Genomic DNA, 13,439 nt, shown 5'->3' on the forward strand with positions numbered 1-13,439 from the left:
CATTTAAAGATCTAGAGATTTAGAGGGAGGACAAATGATTCCACCCCACCCACAGGTTGCCACCACGCATAAAGTAACATTGCCAGAACTCTTCCCAGAACAGTCCTGGACCTGATAAGATTCAGAAGAAGAACTCTCCTGCTGTCTGATGAACCTAAGGGAAGATGGGACCTGCTTGCTTTGACTCCAGAATCCAAGAAGTGACTCCAAGGGACAGTTTTATAACACCCTATTTGAGCCACAAAGCTGCAACAAGCTTGCAGAGCCCCTTTCCTGTTTCCAGTTGACCAGTCCCAACTGGCCCTTGCCTGTTTCCCTCCACTGACCTATGTGGGAGTGAGTCCTGTCCCCCAAGTACTGTCCTCAATGTCCTAGACTCATGGCTGTGGGCAGAATGTACTCTTCCTTGCTTAACTCACAGTTTCACTTAGATTGACAACGAAAACTCCAGTCAGCTGTAAGTCATCCTGTCGTGACTCCCCTGCGTGTCGAGCCCCATATCAGATCCAGACTTCTTCCTTGCCTCGAAGAAGAATCTCGCCCTCCATAAAAGTTTCTAAGCCCGAAAATAGCTGATCCAAACAACCTGCATTCCATCACAATCGGTGTTAACTTTTGACTTTGACCTGGTCTAGCGTGACCAAATACCAGACACATATGACACCTTTTGTTACAGATGTATTCAGGAAAAATGCTGGGGTTTCACATTTCTGCTAAATCTGGGTAGGAAGGAGAGGCAAAGTGGTCTGGTTAGTGGCTGAGCTACTACTCCTGAACTCAAAGACCTTAATTCTGATCCCAGCTTCTGCAAATCCCGTCTCCCTGTCTCTAATTGTAAATTGGAATGTATCCAGAGTATTACAAATTTGATTCCCCACTTTTACATATTTTTAAAGTGCATTGTCAACTGTGAACTAAGCTATGAAAGTATAAAAAAATGTTTTGAAACATTTGGGGCCACATGTATCAACATTTGGAATAGTGATTATCTACTTGCGATTTTCAGCAAATCTTAATCAGGTAATTGCTATTCCAAATGTATGAAACTCCAAGAGTTTCATCTAGTGAATCGTAGGGGCTCGCAAGTTGACCTACCTTTTGTAGATAGAGAACCGTGGCAGAAACCATGCCTGTCCATTGAACACGGGACTGAAGGACAGGGTCAGTGGAGAAACAAAGAAGAGATGGAGGTAGAAGATAAGATGGAGGTAGGGATGCATAGGAAGCACGAGTGACCGTGAGAGCAGACGAAGAAAACAAGCAATGAAGGGGGCACTGGAGGACAGAGGGAGGTAGAAAGTAAGTGGAGACAGAAAGAGAGACAGAACAGGATGAGAAAACTAGGAGGGGGAAGCGAGAGACTGAAAAGGGATAAAGGTAATATGAGGCTGCTGTGAGTTGAAAAAGGAAGTTGCGACATTGCTACTTTTTTGCGACCCTGGTCCGAATTTTTATGGCATTACCAGTAAAAATATTAAGAACATCAGAAACATTTAGGGCCTCATTTATGAGGCCCTTTGCGCCGTCGGACCGTCACTTTTTGTGAAGTTCTGTGGCGCAGGAGCCTTCTTCATATTTACGAGGCAGTACTAAGCCAATTTTCATGGCTTAATGCCCCTTGTAAATATTGTCCCTTTTAAAGCAGTTTTCTGCATTAAAGGGGGCGTGCAATGGGTGTTGCTGGGGGCGCTCCTAGCAACATCCATGAAACAGATTTACAAGAAATCGTAAACCTGAGGCAGCGTCAAAAACGTAAGGGAGGCACAGCAAAGAGAAATATCTTTATTTCTCCTTGTTTTTTTCCTCTTTCTATGTGTGCTGCATTCTGCAGCGCACATAGAAAAAGGAAAATTCCTCTTGTGATTGTTTTTGTGCAATGCAGGCACCCTTGCACCATGGTGCAAATGTGCCCGAGTTTGCGCAGGGCTGCCTTTCTGTGCACCGGCCAGGGGAAAAGGACAGGAATGAGCTGTATCTCATAGATACTGCACATTCCTGCCCTTTTCTTCTGCCTTAGGGCAGCGCATCAGGAAGGTCTGCTGCACTGCCCTACTGCAAAAACACATAAATAAGGCCCTTAAAATCTGAACTGAAAAATGATACACTGGAAGAAATCACCATAAAAGTACTTTCCATACTTAAAATATTATTAAAGCAAGCAGATTCAAAATTACCATGTAAAGAAAAATATAGAGGATTTTACAGAATATCGTTTCAAGTGGCAGCAACTGCTAGATACAGAATTCCAAAACATAACTAAGTTGCTGGTATTTTTAGCTGCGAAACTGTGCAGTCCTAAGCGAGATGGAGGAAGAAAACAACAGAGAGATAGAGTTGTATGTCGATTATTTTTTGCTGCCTCAGGCCGTGTTTTGGCTCTTAGAGCCAAGCCAGACCTGACTCGGGTCTGATTGGGCCATCACTTGCGTTTTCTGGCTTGCCTATATCTATCCAAAACAGATCCAGGGTGAGACGGAATTGGCAGCCAAGTCCTATGCGCCCTGTTGTACTAAGTGATTGTATTTACGCAGAACAGAACTTCGCGGCGGTTTGGAAATCCAAATAATACGTTCTAATTAGTGAAATGATTTTTTCAAGTACCTTCAAACGCGTTAAACCAATGCATAAATATGTAGAGAAACCATTTGATGTTCGATTTGCTTCTGCTGCTGATTTTAAGCATGTTTACTCCTTGCTTTGCCTGCAGGTAATTCCGCAGAACCCAGTGTGCATGCCAAGCAGTTATGGATTGACGTGGCAGAAATAAAGAAGCAGCTTTGTTTGACCTTCACTGATAATGGCTGTGGAATGACGCCTCTAAAACTTCAGCGGATGATCAGGTAATGTATTTTCAGACTCCAGCTAACGTCACAAATGTAGATTCTGTTCTCGTGGCATTAATGTATAGAGGAATCTAGCCCACTGAAAGTGAGACAGTATTTCAAAGCATTATATTTGTGATTGTTTTTGCTTTCCTGCACGAGCACCTTTTCACATTGCACTTTGGAGCACCTGGGCTTGAATCTAATGAAACATTGGCAATTGTATTTTCAAAAAATACGTCATTTCAATGAACTACTCAGACCTACTTTTTTAGATTCATTCTCTCAAATGAAATCAATGCGTATAGCATACGTGTAACAGAACTCTATCTGACTGAATGATGCCCATGGTCTGAGGAACGCAGGTCACCCCGATGATGATACATACATAACACGCTGTTTGTCCTTGGCAGTCATTTCTAGGCATCTCTGAAATGTTTACCAGTGGAGGGGATCTTAGCACTGGGGAAATGAGGAAGCAATCCAGTGCTCAAAGTGACCCTTGATTTATGGTACCTACTCAGTGCTACTGCTGATGATCAATATACCAGAATGTTTCTCAAGATTCTCGACTGCTACTAGAAACCTCCAGGGTGTGGTCCATAGGCCGGGATGCTGTTCAAAATTACATTTATACTTGTTAATATGCAAATGCCCCTATTCGAAATGGCAAAGTGTATAAAATTGGGTTACTGGCTGAAGGGTTGTGAAACCCTGCTCAAGCAGCAACCACAATTATTGTCAGGATAAGACACAAGCAAGCACCACATTAACCTGTCCTCAACCCTATGGTAGCTTGGCACAAAAGTAGTCAGGCACAAATTAGTGGCACTGTGTAAAGTATTTATGCAGCACTTCAAACAGTAATAAAGTAAAAACACAACATAGGAAACATTCTACACCAATTTAGAAAAATTGTGTAACATGTAATTAATTATTTGAGACCAAGGTGACAAACATAAAATTAGTAGAACCAGAGATATGCAATTTGAAAGATTTAAGGGGAAAAAAAGGCCTAGAAACACAAAGCGCCCATTATGGATATCTGGTCACGCCAAACCTGGACAAAAAGTTCAGGCTGACCATGATGGGATATAGGCCAGATACAGGGACCGAGTTTGCCCAGCTGAACTAAGTATCTTAAATCCTGGTTTGCTTAGAATTGTGAGATCCCGTCCAGAGGATCCATCATGCAGCAGTAGTTCTGCGGAAGCTGCTAGGCTGCGATTTGGATCTTGGGATGCGAAGGCCTCCGTCGAGGATGTGTTGCGCAGCGGTGGTCACGGGGAAGCTGAGATGTGAGTTCCTTGTGTTGGGGATTGTTCTTGCAGGAGTGGTTCTGATACAGCTACAAAGAGATGCATTGCGCTATATCCCTTATGCTCAGGGACAACAGCTGGGCTGGCAGAGCAACTCCAGGCCTACTTATAAAGGGCTAGGACTTGCGGTAGCACCACTTGGGTGGTAGGACTCACAGCAGCCAGAGTCCAGGTAGTTGGAGACTTTTGTCTCCCTGAGGCTCTGATCAGGAGGTCGGCCAACTAGCCCTTGGAGTCACTCTGGTGATTCTGGATTCAAGATGCAGGTCTAGTCCTTCTCACTCAGGTAGCACAGCAGAGCAAGAGTATAAGTCCTTCTTGTAGAGCAGCAAAGCAGCCCTTCTGAGTCTTCCACTGGTCTAGAGGTGTACTGAAGTGTTGGGTCTAAGGGTCCAGAATTTATACTTGAGGCCCACTTTGAAGTAGGAGAAAGTTCTAGAAGCTTCCACCCCCAGAAGTGCTTGTAATTTCCTTCCTCCGTTCCCTGGCCCCAGCTTGTCTGGGGTCTCAAAAGACTAGTGTAAAACCCTTTATGAGTGTGCTCAGGCAGAGCCTTTGGAACTTGTGAGTGGGGTAGGTGAAAGCACCTTGCCCCCTTCAAGTCACAGATAGCCTATCCTGCCAACACCTATTCCCCCTTTGTCTTACTGACTGGGACCAGCCACATTTAGTCATGTTACCCAGGTTACAGGCAGCAGGCACTAAAGGATTAGGACAAGAAATTGTCTACTTTCTAAAAGTGGCATTTTCAAAACTGTGACTTAAAATTCTACTTTTCCATTAAAGAGAGTTTTAAATTCAAATTCTTTAGACACCAAACTTGACCTTCCTACCTGCTACCAATTGAAAGTTATGGCCTATTAAATGTTATTAAATGTAATAAGGTAACCCAATGTTATCGTATGGGAGAGGTAGGCCTTGCAATAGTGAAAAATTGATTTAAGACTAATTCACTACCAGGACATGTAAAACTTAAAAGTACATGCCCAACGTCTGAGATACACTGCACCCTGCCCTCTGGGCTGTTTTGGCCTACCTTAGGGATGACTTATGGTTATTAAAATAAAAGGAAGGTTTAGGCCTGGCAAAAGGTTTATTTTGCCAGGTTGACATTGCAGTTTAAAGTTAAACTGGTAAGTGGCAGGCGAAGAGGATAAGCAAAGGTGAGAAGTGTGGACGGTCTTTAAATACTGCTTTAGAACGTTCATAAATGTCACATTCTAATTGTAACAAGGAACAGGTGTAGATAATCAACTTGATGAGGCTGTCTTCTAGAAGGTGGTTTAGAATATTCACAAAGGTCGCTTTCTAATTGCTTATACCAAGGCTCAGGTGCAGATGATTAATTTGATGAGTCTGTCTTCTAGAAGGTGTTTTAGAATGTTCACAAATGTCATGTTCTAATTGCTTATAGCCTGAAAAGTTGCAGGAGATTAATTAATGTCTGCCGTAAGGTTCACCCACATTGAGGTCAAACCACTGGTTTCTTGATGCTTATTCTGGTAGATTTTCTGGATGTTTCCGTGGTGCCTGAAACCTGGCCTTGCATATGCATGGTAAAGCATTTGTAAAAGTTATTAAGCCTTTTCAAACAAACCTGGGAACACCAGCTGCAGCTAGCTAATACCTACAGCACGTAATATGGTCAAAAGTCAGGGCACAAAATGTTTGTTCATTCAGAAGTGTTGGGAGAAAAGATATGAGTCACACTGGTATATTGTGATAGTTAAGAGAGGTGAGCTGTGGCAGGAAGCCTGACCGGAGTAATGCAATTTATCCATTGCATACACTGGCTCCGTCTCGTAGTATAACTGGGACAAAAGTCCTTGTGGACAGGAAACAGGATGTTATTATTCTCTATATTATTTTCCTAAATATGTACAGTGCTCGGCTACCCAGGCAAGCATCCTGGTCCTGAATGAAAAAATGCAAGAGGGTTATACTAAAGAATGCAACACACTAACCCTAAGAATACCTAGGGGAGGGAACTATAGGCAGGGGTGCTCAAAGCAAGCTGGCTTCCAACCTATAATGCATACACAAAAAGAAGCTGCTTTCGAGTAATAAGTGACTAAAACTAAATGTGGAGTGTGAGGTGCAGCGGCCAGGGCAGCTGACCTCGTAGCACAGGGTTCACGGTTCGATCCCCGGCTCCAGTGGCAGCTCAGCTCAGCACCATGTGACTCTGGGCAATAGCTCACTTAATTTCCACAACGGCCCCCAGCGCCTTGAGACCCATAAGGGTTAGTAGTTTTCACTTTACAAATACAGATTTACATTTGCAATGTGGTAGAAAGTACTTTGTGGATACTGCCATCTCACAAAAAATGAAGGACTGTCCTCACACCCTATCTCACCCTGACCCCTAAAAATATCCCATTACCCCAAAACCTAAACGCACCATGAACTCCAAAAATACCCCAGCACCCCAAAACCTTAAACACACCCTGAACCCTAAATATACCCCCTACAACCCAAAACCCCAACACACCCTTACCCTTAAAAAAATACCCCTGTACCCCAAAACCTCCAGTACTCCAAAACCTAAACAAACCCTGAGCCCTAAAATTACCCTCTACACCTCAAAACCCTAATCCACCCTGACCCCTAAAAATACCCCTGTGCCCCAAAACCTAAACATTCCCTGAACCCCAAAAATACCCCAGCAACCCAAAACCTTAAAAGCACCCTGAACGCTCAAAATACCCCATGCACCCCAAAACCCTAACCCACCATGAACCCTAAAAATACCCCAGTACCCCAAAACCTAAACGCACCCTGAACCCTAAAATTACCTCCTACACCCCAAAACCCTAACCAGCTCTGACCCCTAAAATTACCCCAGCACCCCAAAACCTAAACGCACCCTGAACCCCAAAAAACCCCAGCACCCCAAAACCTTAAATGCACCCTGAACCCTAAAAATTCCCCCTATGTCCAAAACCCTAACCCACCCAAACCTCTAAAATACCCCAGTACCCCAAAACCTAAATGCACCCGGAACCCTAAAAATACTACAGCCCCCAAAACCTTAAACGCAGCCTGAACCCTCAAAATACCCCATGTTCCCCAAAACCCTAACCCACCCTGACCCCTAAAAATACCCCAGTACCCCAAAACCTAAAAGCACCCTGAACCCTAAAATTACCCCTACACCCAAAACCCTAACCCACCCAGACTCCTAAAATTACCTCAGCACCCCAAACCCTAAACGTAGTAAGTGCATGCTAAGTAATGGAACATGCGTAGTAAATGCATGATAAATAAATGCATGCTAAGTAATGGCATCTGCAAACTAAAATATGCGTAATAATGGTATTACAAAGTAATGACCGCGTAGTAAAGGTTGAATACGAAAGCAAACACAAGCAAAGGGATTGAACGGAATAAGTATAAGAATTTCAGGAGAACAGTCATCTTTATAATATTACACCTACCTATTATAATTATGGGTAATCTATGCCAGTTTTGAGTTTTTGAATGACATTATAGAGTAAGGCATCATAATTTCATTTAATTATAATTTCAATCTGTGACGTAATACGAATGCCTAAATAAGTAACTTCAGCGCATGTTCCCATGATAGGTTTATCTGGTGTATAATTCAATAGCACCTGGTTTTATTGGTATTCAATTTATATCCAGAAAACCCCCAAAATGTCCTGCTTCTTGAATATGGGCCGGGATGCCCGCCACCCCTCCCAACACCAAATCCTATTGGAGGAGACAGACACAGTTTTAAACTTTTGGAAGGCGGGGGGGCCTCACGACCCCCCGGCCGTATTTATTAAAATATGAAACAAAATTTAAAACTTTAAATTAAAACGTTTCATGTATCATGTACAAATTCAACTTGAATTACATTTGATGAAGACAGGTATTCAGGCTAACCTTAACAAATCTCGAATACAAAGATTTCCTAGCCGAGTCTAACATCATGACAAATGCATTACATTCGAATTTGTACATCCTAATATTAAGGGCCAACGGCAAGGTCTTAACCTGTGTCAGATCCCTATCACCAAATTCCCGCCCACACGTGTGAGTGGCGCATGCGCAGAGGACTTTACCCTCGCAGCCAACTGTAACTTTCCGTGTCGTGGGGGCCCCCTTTCAATCGACGCCATCTTAAGGTCGTCCGAGTTCCCATGTGAGGTATCCGTAAGGACAGCGTGGACTCCCCCCCTTTCCCCGCACTCTCTTCCGCCGGAGCAGGTATCCAGCCCCCGGGAAATTCTGGGGAGGGGCATATAGCCGTCTCCCCCTGGGAGGGGCCTATGGCCATCTCCTCCTGGGCGACCCATCTGTAGTGGGTGCCTCCCCTAGGGACCTTGAAATCTCTGCTCACCGATCATGACCTTACCGCCACAGACCAGATAGTTGACCGACTATCTGGTCCCCCCACACCTCCTATAGGTCATGTCTCCTCAACCCCACTAGCCAAGCTATCATGTCTCCTATCAATAAGTCATTCCCCACCCTGGACAGGTGTACCCCATCATCAGAATAACAGTGATCACCCCAGATGCACTCATGAGATATGCTTTGAAGATGAGCAGAGCGAAACAATTTCTCCATTTTATTGTTGACCCTCTTTACCGAGTGGTTCAACGCTGTTGTGGACAAACCACCCCGCCATACCCTCCTCGGAATCATGTGAGACCAGGCAATTGTACATCCCGGGAGCCTTTTTGCTAACCAGCTAACTTCAGAAAGTATGTGCTCAACTAAAACTCGTCTGCCCAGTCTTACCAAGTCATTGCCCCCAATGTGCACTATGACTACAGATGGCGGTGACCTGTGCGGCCCTAGTAATTCTTCCACAAAACCTTGCAGTCGGTCAATACACAGACCGCCCTTCCCGTAGAAGGACACCCTGAACCCATATTCCTCAGATGTGTGAATCGCATCACCTGTCTTGAATATGTCCCCGGAACGCCTCACGTATGAGTGGCCCACGACCCAGACCACACGTCTTCCATTCCTTATTCCTGAAGTTGTGGTTAGCTGATGCTGGGCCGGTCCCAATTTCCGCCCTGCGTCACAGGCTCGTGAAACTGTAATCCAAACAAAAGACAACAAGCGTGAGTGCACTTCATCAGTAACTTACAGCATGTGCAGTCGCACGTACCTCATGATACAGTTCGAAGACCAGCGGCCTAACTGCTTAACCTTGTCTGCCTGCAGACCTTGAGCCCTAGCTTCTGTAGCGGCCCCTATCCTGAATGAATGGGTCCCAAAATCACTCGGGTTCAAACCCGCGGCTGCAATTGTGATTGCCAGCACCCTCTGAAACTGAAACCTCATCAACGGGGTGCCGTCCATATGTCTGAGCAAGGCCCCCCCACGTTGTCAACCTTTGATTTAGGTAGGCCTCAACATGCCTCACTGGACAACCGGGACTACCTGGAGCGCGCTGCATCACAACACTATTCCCCTGGGCCTCCTGGTCCGTCTTTGACCTGGCTATGGAGATCAGCAGAGAATCCCCCCTTATTTGTATGTGATCCCTGCGCAGACCTCCTTCTGTATCCTTCTTATTAGCCGCCACTGGTTCGCTCACCCGCAGGGCCCCATAGAATGCTAATGCGAACGCTGCCCAGAATAGTATTACCTCGGTAGGCGCGGCGCATGTCTCCTCTAATTTAGCCAGCAAGGTGGTCAACTTATCAAATCCTATCGGGTGCCTGTTATCCCTTCTGCATCCTTCTAAGCGCCGCCAGCCGCGCAAAGCCTTCCTGACTAGAAAGGAGTCTGTCGGGTCCCTGATCCCATGGAGCTGTGCCATAAATGATATGGCGGCCTTATACCGAATTGCGGTTGCCGCCGACCGGCCCTCTCTATGGAGTGCCACCAAAAATTGTACAAAGGACTCCTCCTGCCCCCATCTATGCTCCCCAGCTGGACCCAAAAAGGCACAGTACGAGCGGAACGCCCCTTCATAAGCTTTCCTTGTCCTGGGTGCTAAACTGGCTGCCACGAGGTCCTGTAATCTGGGGCCCTGATTTGCCATAGCGCTTCGGGAAATGGTGCCGCCACTAGCTCCGCTGAGGGTAAACAATCCCTGAAAGCCTGCATTTTGAAACGAGAGAGCGCATCGGCTGCATTATTCAGTACTCCCGGCACATGTCTTGCCCAGAACTGTACGTTTAATCTCAAGCATCGTAACAAAATTTCTTTCAACAATCGCAATATCCATTTGCAGCGTGCTGCCTGCTGATTAATGCACTCTACCACAGTCATGTTATCGGACCAAAATACCACGAGCGGTCTCTGAAATCCTCCGGCCATGCCAACAGAGCCCCCCAGATGGGGAAGAGTTCTAGAAAGCCAATGTTACTCGTCAAGCCATTCGTGTGCCACCATGACGGCCATTTTTGTGCCAACCAACGGTTCCCTAGTATTGCTCCAAACCCCACGCTACCCGCTGAGTCGGTCCACCAGCCGAGTTCCGCCGATGAGGCCGGGGGGTTGCTCCAGACCACTTGGTCGTTGAAGTCCGCCAGGAATGCCAGCCAAATGAGCATGTCCTGGCGAACCTCCACCGACAGTCTCGTGCGGTGGTGCCCTTCCCTGAGGCCTACCATGGACTGGGAAATGGATTGAGAGAAAGGGCGAGCCATCGGTATCACCCTTAAAGCAAAGTTAAGTTGACCCACTGTCTGCTGTAAGTGGTGCAACGTCACTTTCTCGGTCCGGAGACACTGCAACAAGGAAGCCCTGAACTCGGCGATCTTCTCCACCGGCAGGCGGAAGCACCCCTCCACGGAGTCTAGTTCAATGCCCAAAAACTCCAGCGAGGTAGTCGGCCCCACTGTCTTTCCTGGCGCCAATGGAACCCCGAAACCCCGCATGAGCACGCAGAAGTCCTGCAATGCCTGTGCACAGTCCCGAGTGCCCGCTGGGCCGAGAAAGAGGAAATCATCAAGATAATGCATCACATGTTGGTGCCCTGTGGCCTTTGCGAACACCCATACCTGAAATGAGCTAAACATTTCAAAATAGGCACACGAGATTGAACAACCCATTGGCATGCACATATCCATGTAGTATTTCCCCTGAAATGTAAAACCCAACAAGCGCTGATCTTGGGGATGCACCGGAAGCAACCTGAATGCAGATTCAATGTCTGACTTTGCTAACAATGCACCGGGGCCTAAGCGATTCAACAGCACCACTGCGTCATCGAAAGATGCATACTTTACACTGCAAATCTCCGGGTCGATCGCCTCGTTGACAGAAGCCCCCCTCGGTGCCGACAGATTATAGATGAGCCTGTACTCCCCCGGGTCCTTTTTTGGCACCACCCCTAATGGGGAGCAAACAAAATCAGCCGTTGGTGGGTCACAGAAAGGCCCTGCCACTCGCCCCGAGCTAACCTCCTTGGCGATCTTTTTGGCGGCGACCGCCGGGTTGTGCTGAGTGGACAGTTGGTTCTTACAAGAGGCTGTCCCTCGAAAATCACCCGCCGGGATTCTGAAGCCATATGAGAAGCCATCTCGCAGAATCTCGGCGGACGCATGATCAGGGTATCTGTTCAGCCAAGGGGTCAGCGCCAAGATATCTACGGGCGAAGATGTGGACTTCCGGGGCACCGTATCAATCCTGCTTGGTACCCCCTTTGCCTCTGGAGCCATTGGCCCTGGACCGGAAGCTAGTTTCAGGATGCGAGGTGTTACCACAACCGGAGCACACGTGCCTGAACTTACACGTTCCTTGTGGCCTGCTACACGTTCCTTTATTGAAACCCAAACATACTCCTCGCTTATTCCCATTCCCGCCTGATCTAGGCTGAGTCTCACCCCCGTAGTTCTGCCGAAAGGGCTGTGACTGCCTCTGTGAGAATGCCCTGGAGCCATTCGTGCTTGACCCCGAACCCCCCGATGCTCCTGGCAAGAGCTGCGCATGCCATGACACCGTATCCAAACAATCCCACGTTAATGCTTCATTAAACTCTTTTGCTTTCCTAAAAGCCACATCATATCCTTTCCACTCCTCACCCCCATATTTCTCATGGAAGTTTATGATCCTGCTCTGATAAAAAGCCAAGTCACTCAACAGTTCTGGCGTACGTTCAGCGATAATCGCAACAAAGATAGAAAAGGCCCTGATCCAGTTCATCATTGACTCCTCGACCATGAACTCTGCCATTTTTGCCCGCCATACACTGGGGTGCCAAAAATCTTTCTGCGTCTTGGCATATTCTAACTCTCGATGATCAGTCAACAGTGAAAACATATTAATGTATTTGTTGGACCACACCATCTCTTTAGTGACCATGGAAACATGTTGCGCCAAGCTTTCCCGCCTTGAGGGTACCGCGCCCTCCCCCATCATCGGTAGCGACCTCTTACCGGCTCCCGCCACACTTCCCGCCGTGTCCGTCGCCTTTTCCTGGTTATCTGCCGGGACCACCTTCGCCACCTGTGGGGAAATAGAAGGCACATTCGCTGCCCCGGCATCCCTTGTCTGCCGTAACTGCTCAATAATTAATCTAGCTTCCTCGGCCGGGTCTTCCACAGCCGCGGATCCCCCCGATCCCTTTTTCAACCAGGGTAACACCACCGCTAAGTGCAGTGCTAATTCAGGAGGCATTTGATCATCCTCCAGCGGTGTGATAACCACAGGGATTGGCAAACCCCCATCCAGTGTGGGTACTGGGCTGGCCGCTGGTGCTACTGGGGTCGGTAGTACAGCCCTCGGGACTGGGGCCTCGCTAGGACCCGCTTTTCCCCTTCTCTTTTTCCCCGGGGTAACGTTTGGCAAAGCCGGCCCCATGACTCTCTTAGGCCGCCCTGAGGGGCCATCATGCACCTCCACTTGTTTCCTAAGGGCCGCTAAGCCGCGGCCAATCTGGTCTACTTTACCGAACTTTCGGTCCATCGCCGAAACCTTGGTCACCAAAGTACGAAGCACCTGTTCCATCTCGGAGCTCTTTCCAGACTTCTTGCCAGGCATGTCCGTGTTCGACGTTAGCTCAGCCTGTCTCCCCGAAGTGACTCGAACTCCAGCTACGCCTTGATGACTGAAATAGAAAAAACGAAATACGTTCAAAAAACTGCAGCTTGTTCCCTTGAGGGCTCACGAGCGACGAGTGGTGCAGCCTTCAGAGTGCAGGAACAAGAGGATGCTTCCTTGGATTCTTGCCCTTTTATCCAGCAGCGGGAGGGCGGGGCCGCGCCCTCATCACGCCCCTCGGTACACGGACTTCAGGGCGGGTGTTTAGGACAACCCTTTTTTGGGCGGTAGGGGCGTGCTCTGGCCACGCCGCTACGGGCATACCAGCCGGGACACGCCC

This window comes from Lissotriton vulgaris, chromosome 4_1, assembly GCF_964263255.1.
Source record: "Lissotriton vulgaris chromosome 4_1, aLisVul1.2, whole genome shotgun sequence".
Lineage (NCBI taxonomy): Eukaryota > Metazoa > Chordata > Amphibia > Caudata > Salamandridae > Lissotriton > Lissotriton vulgaris.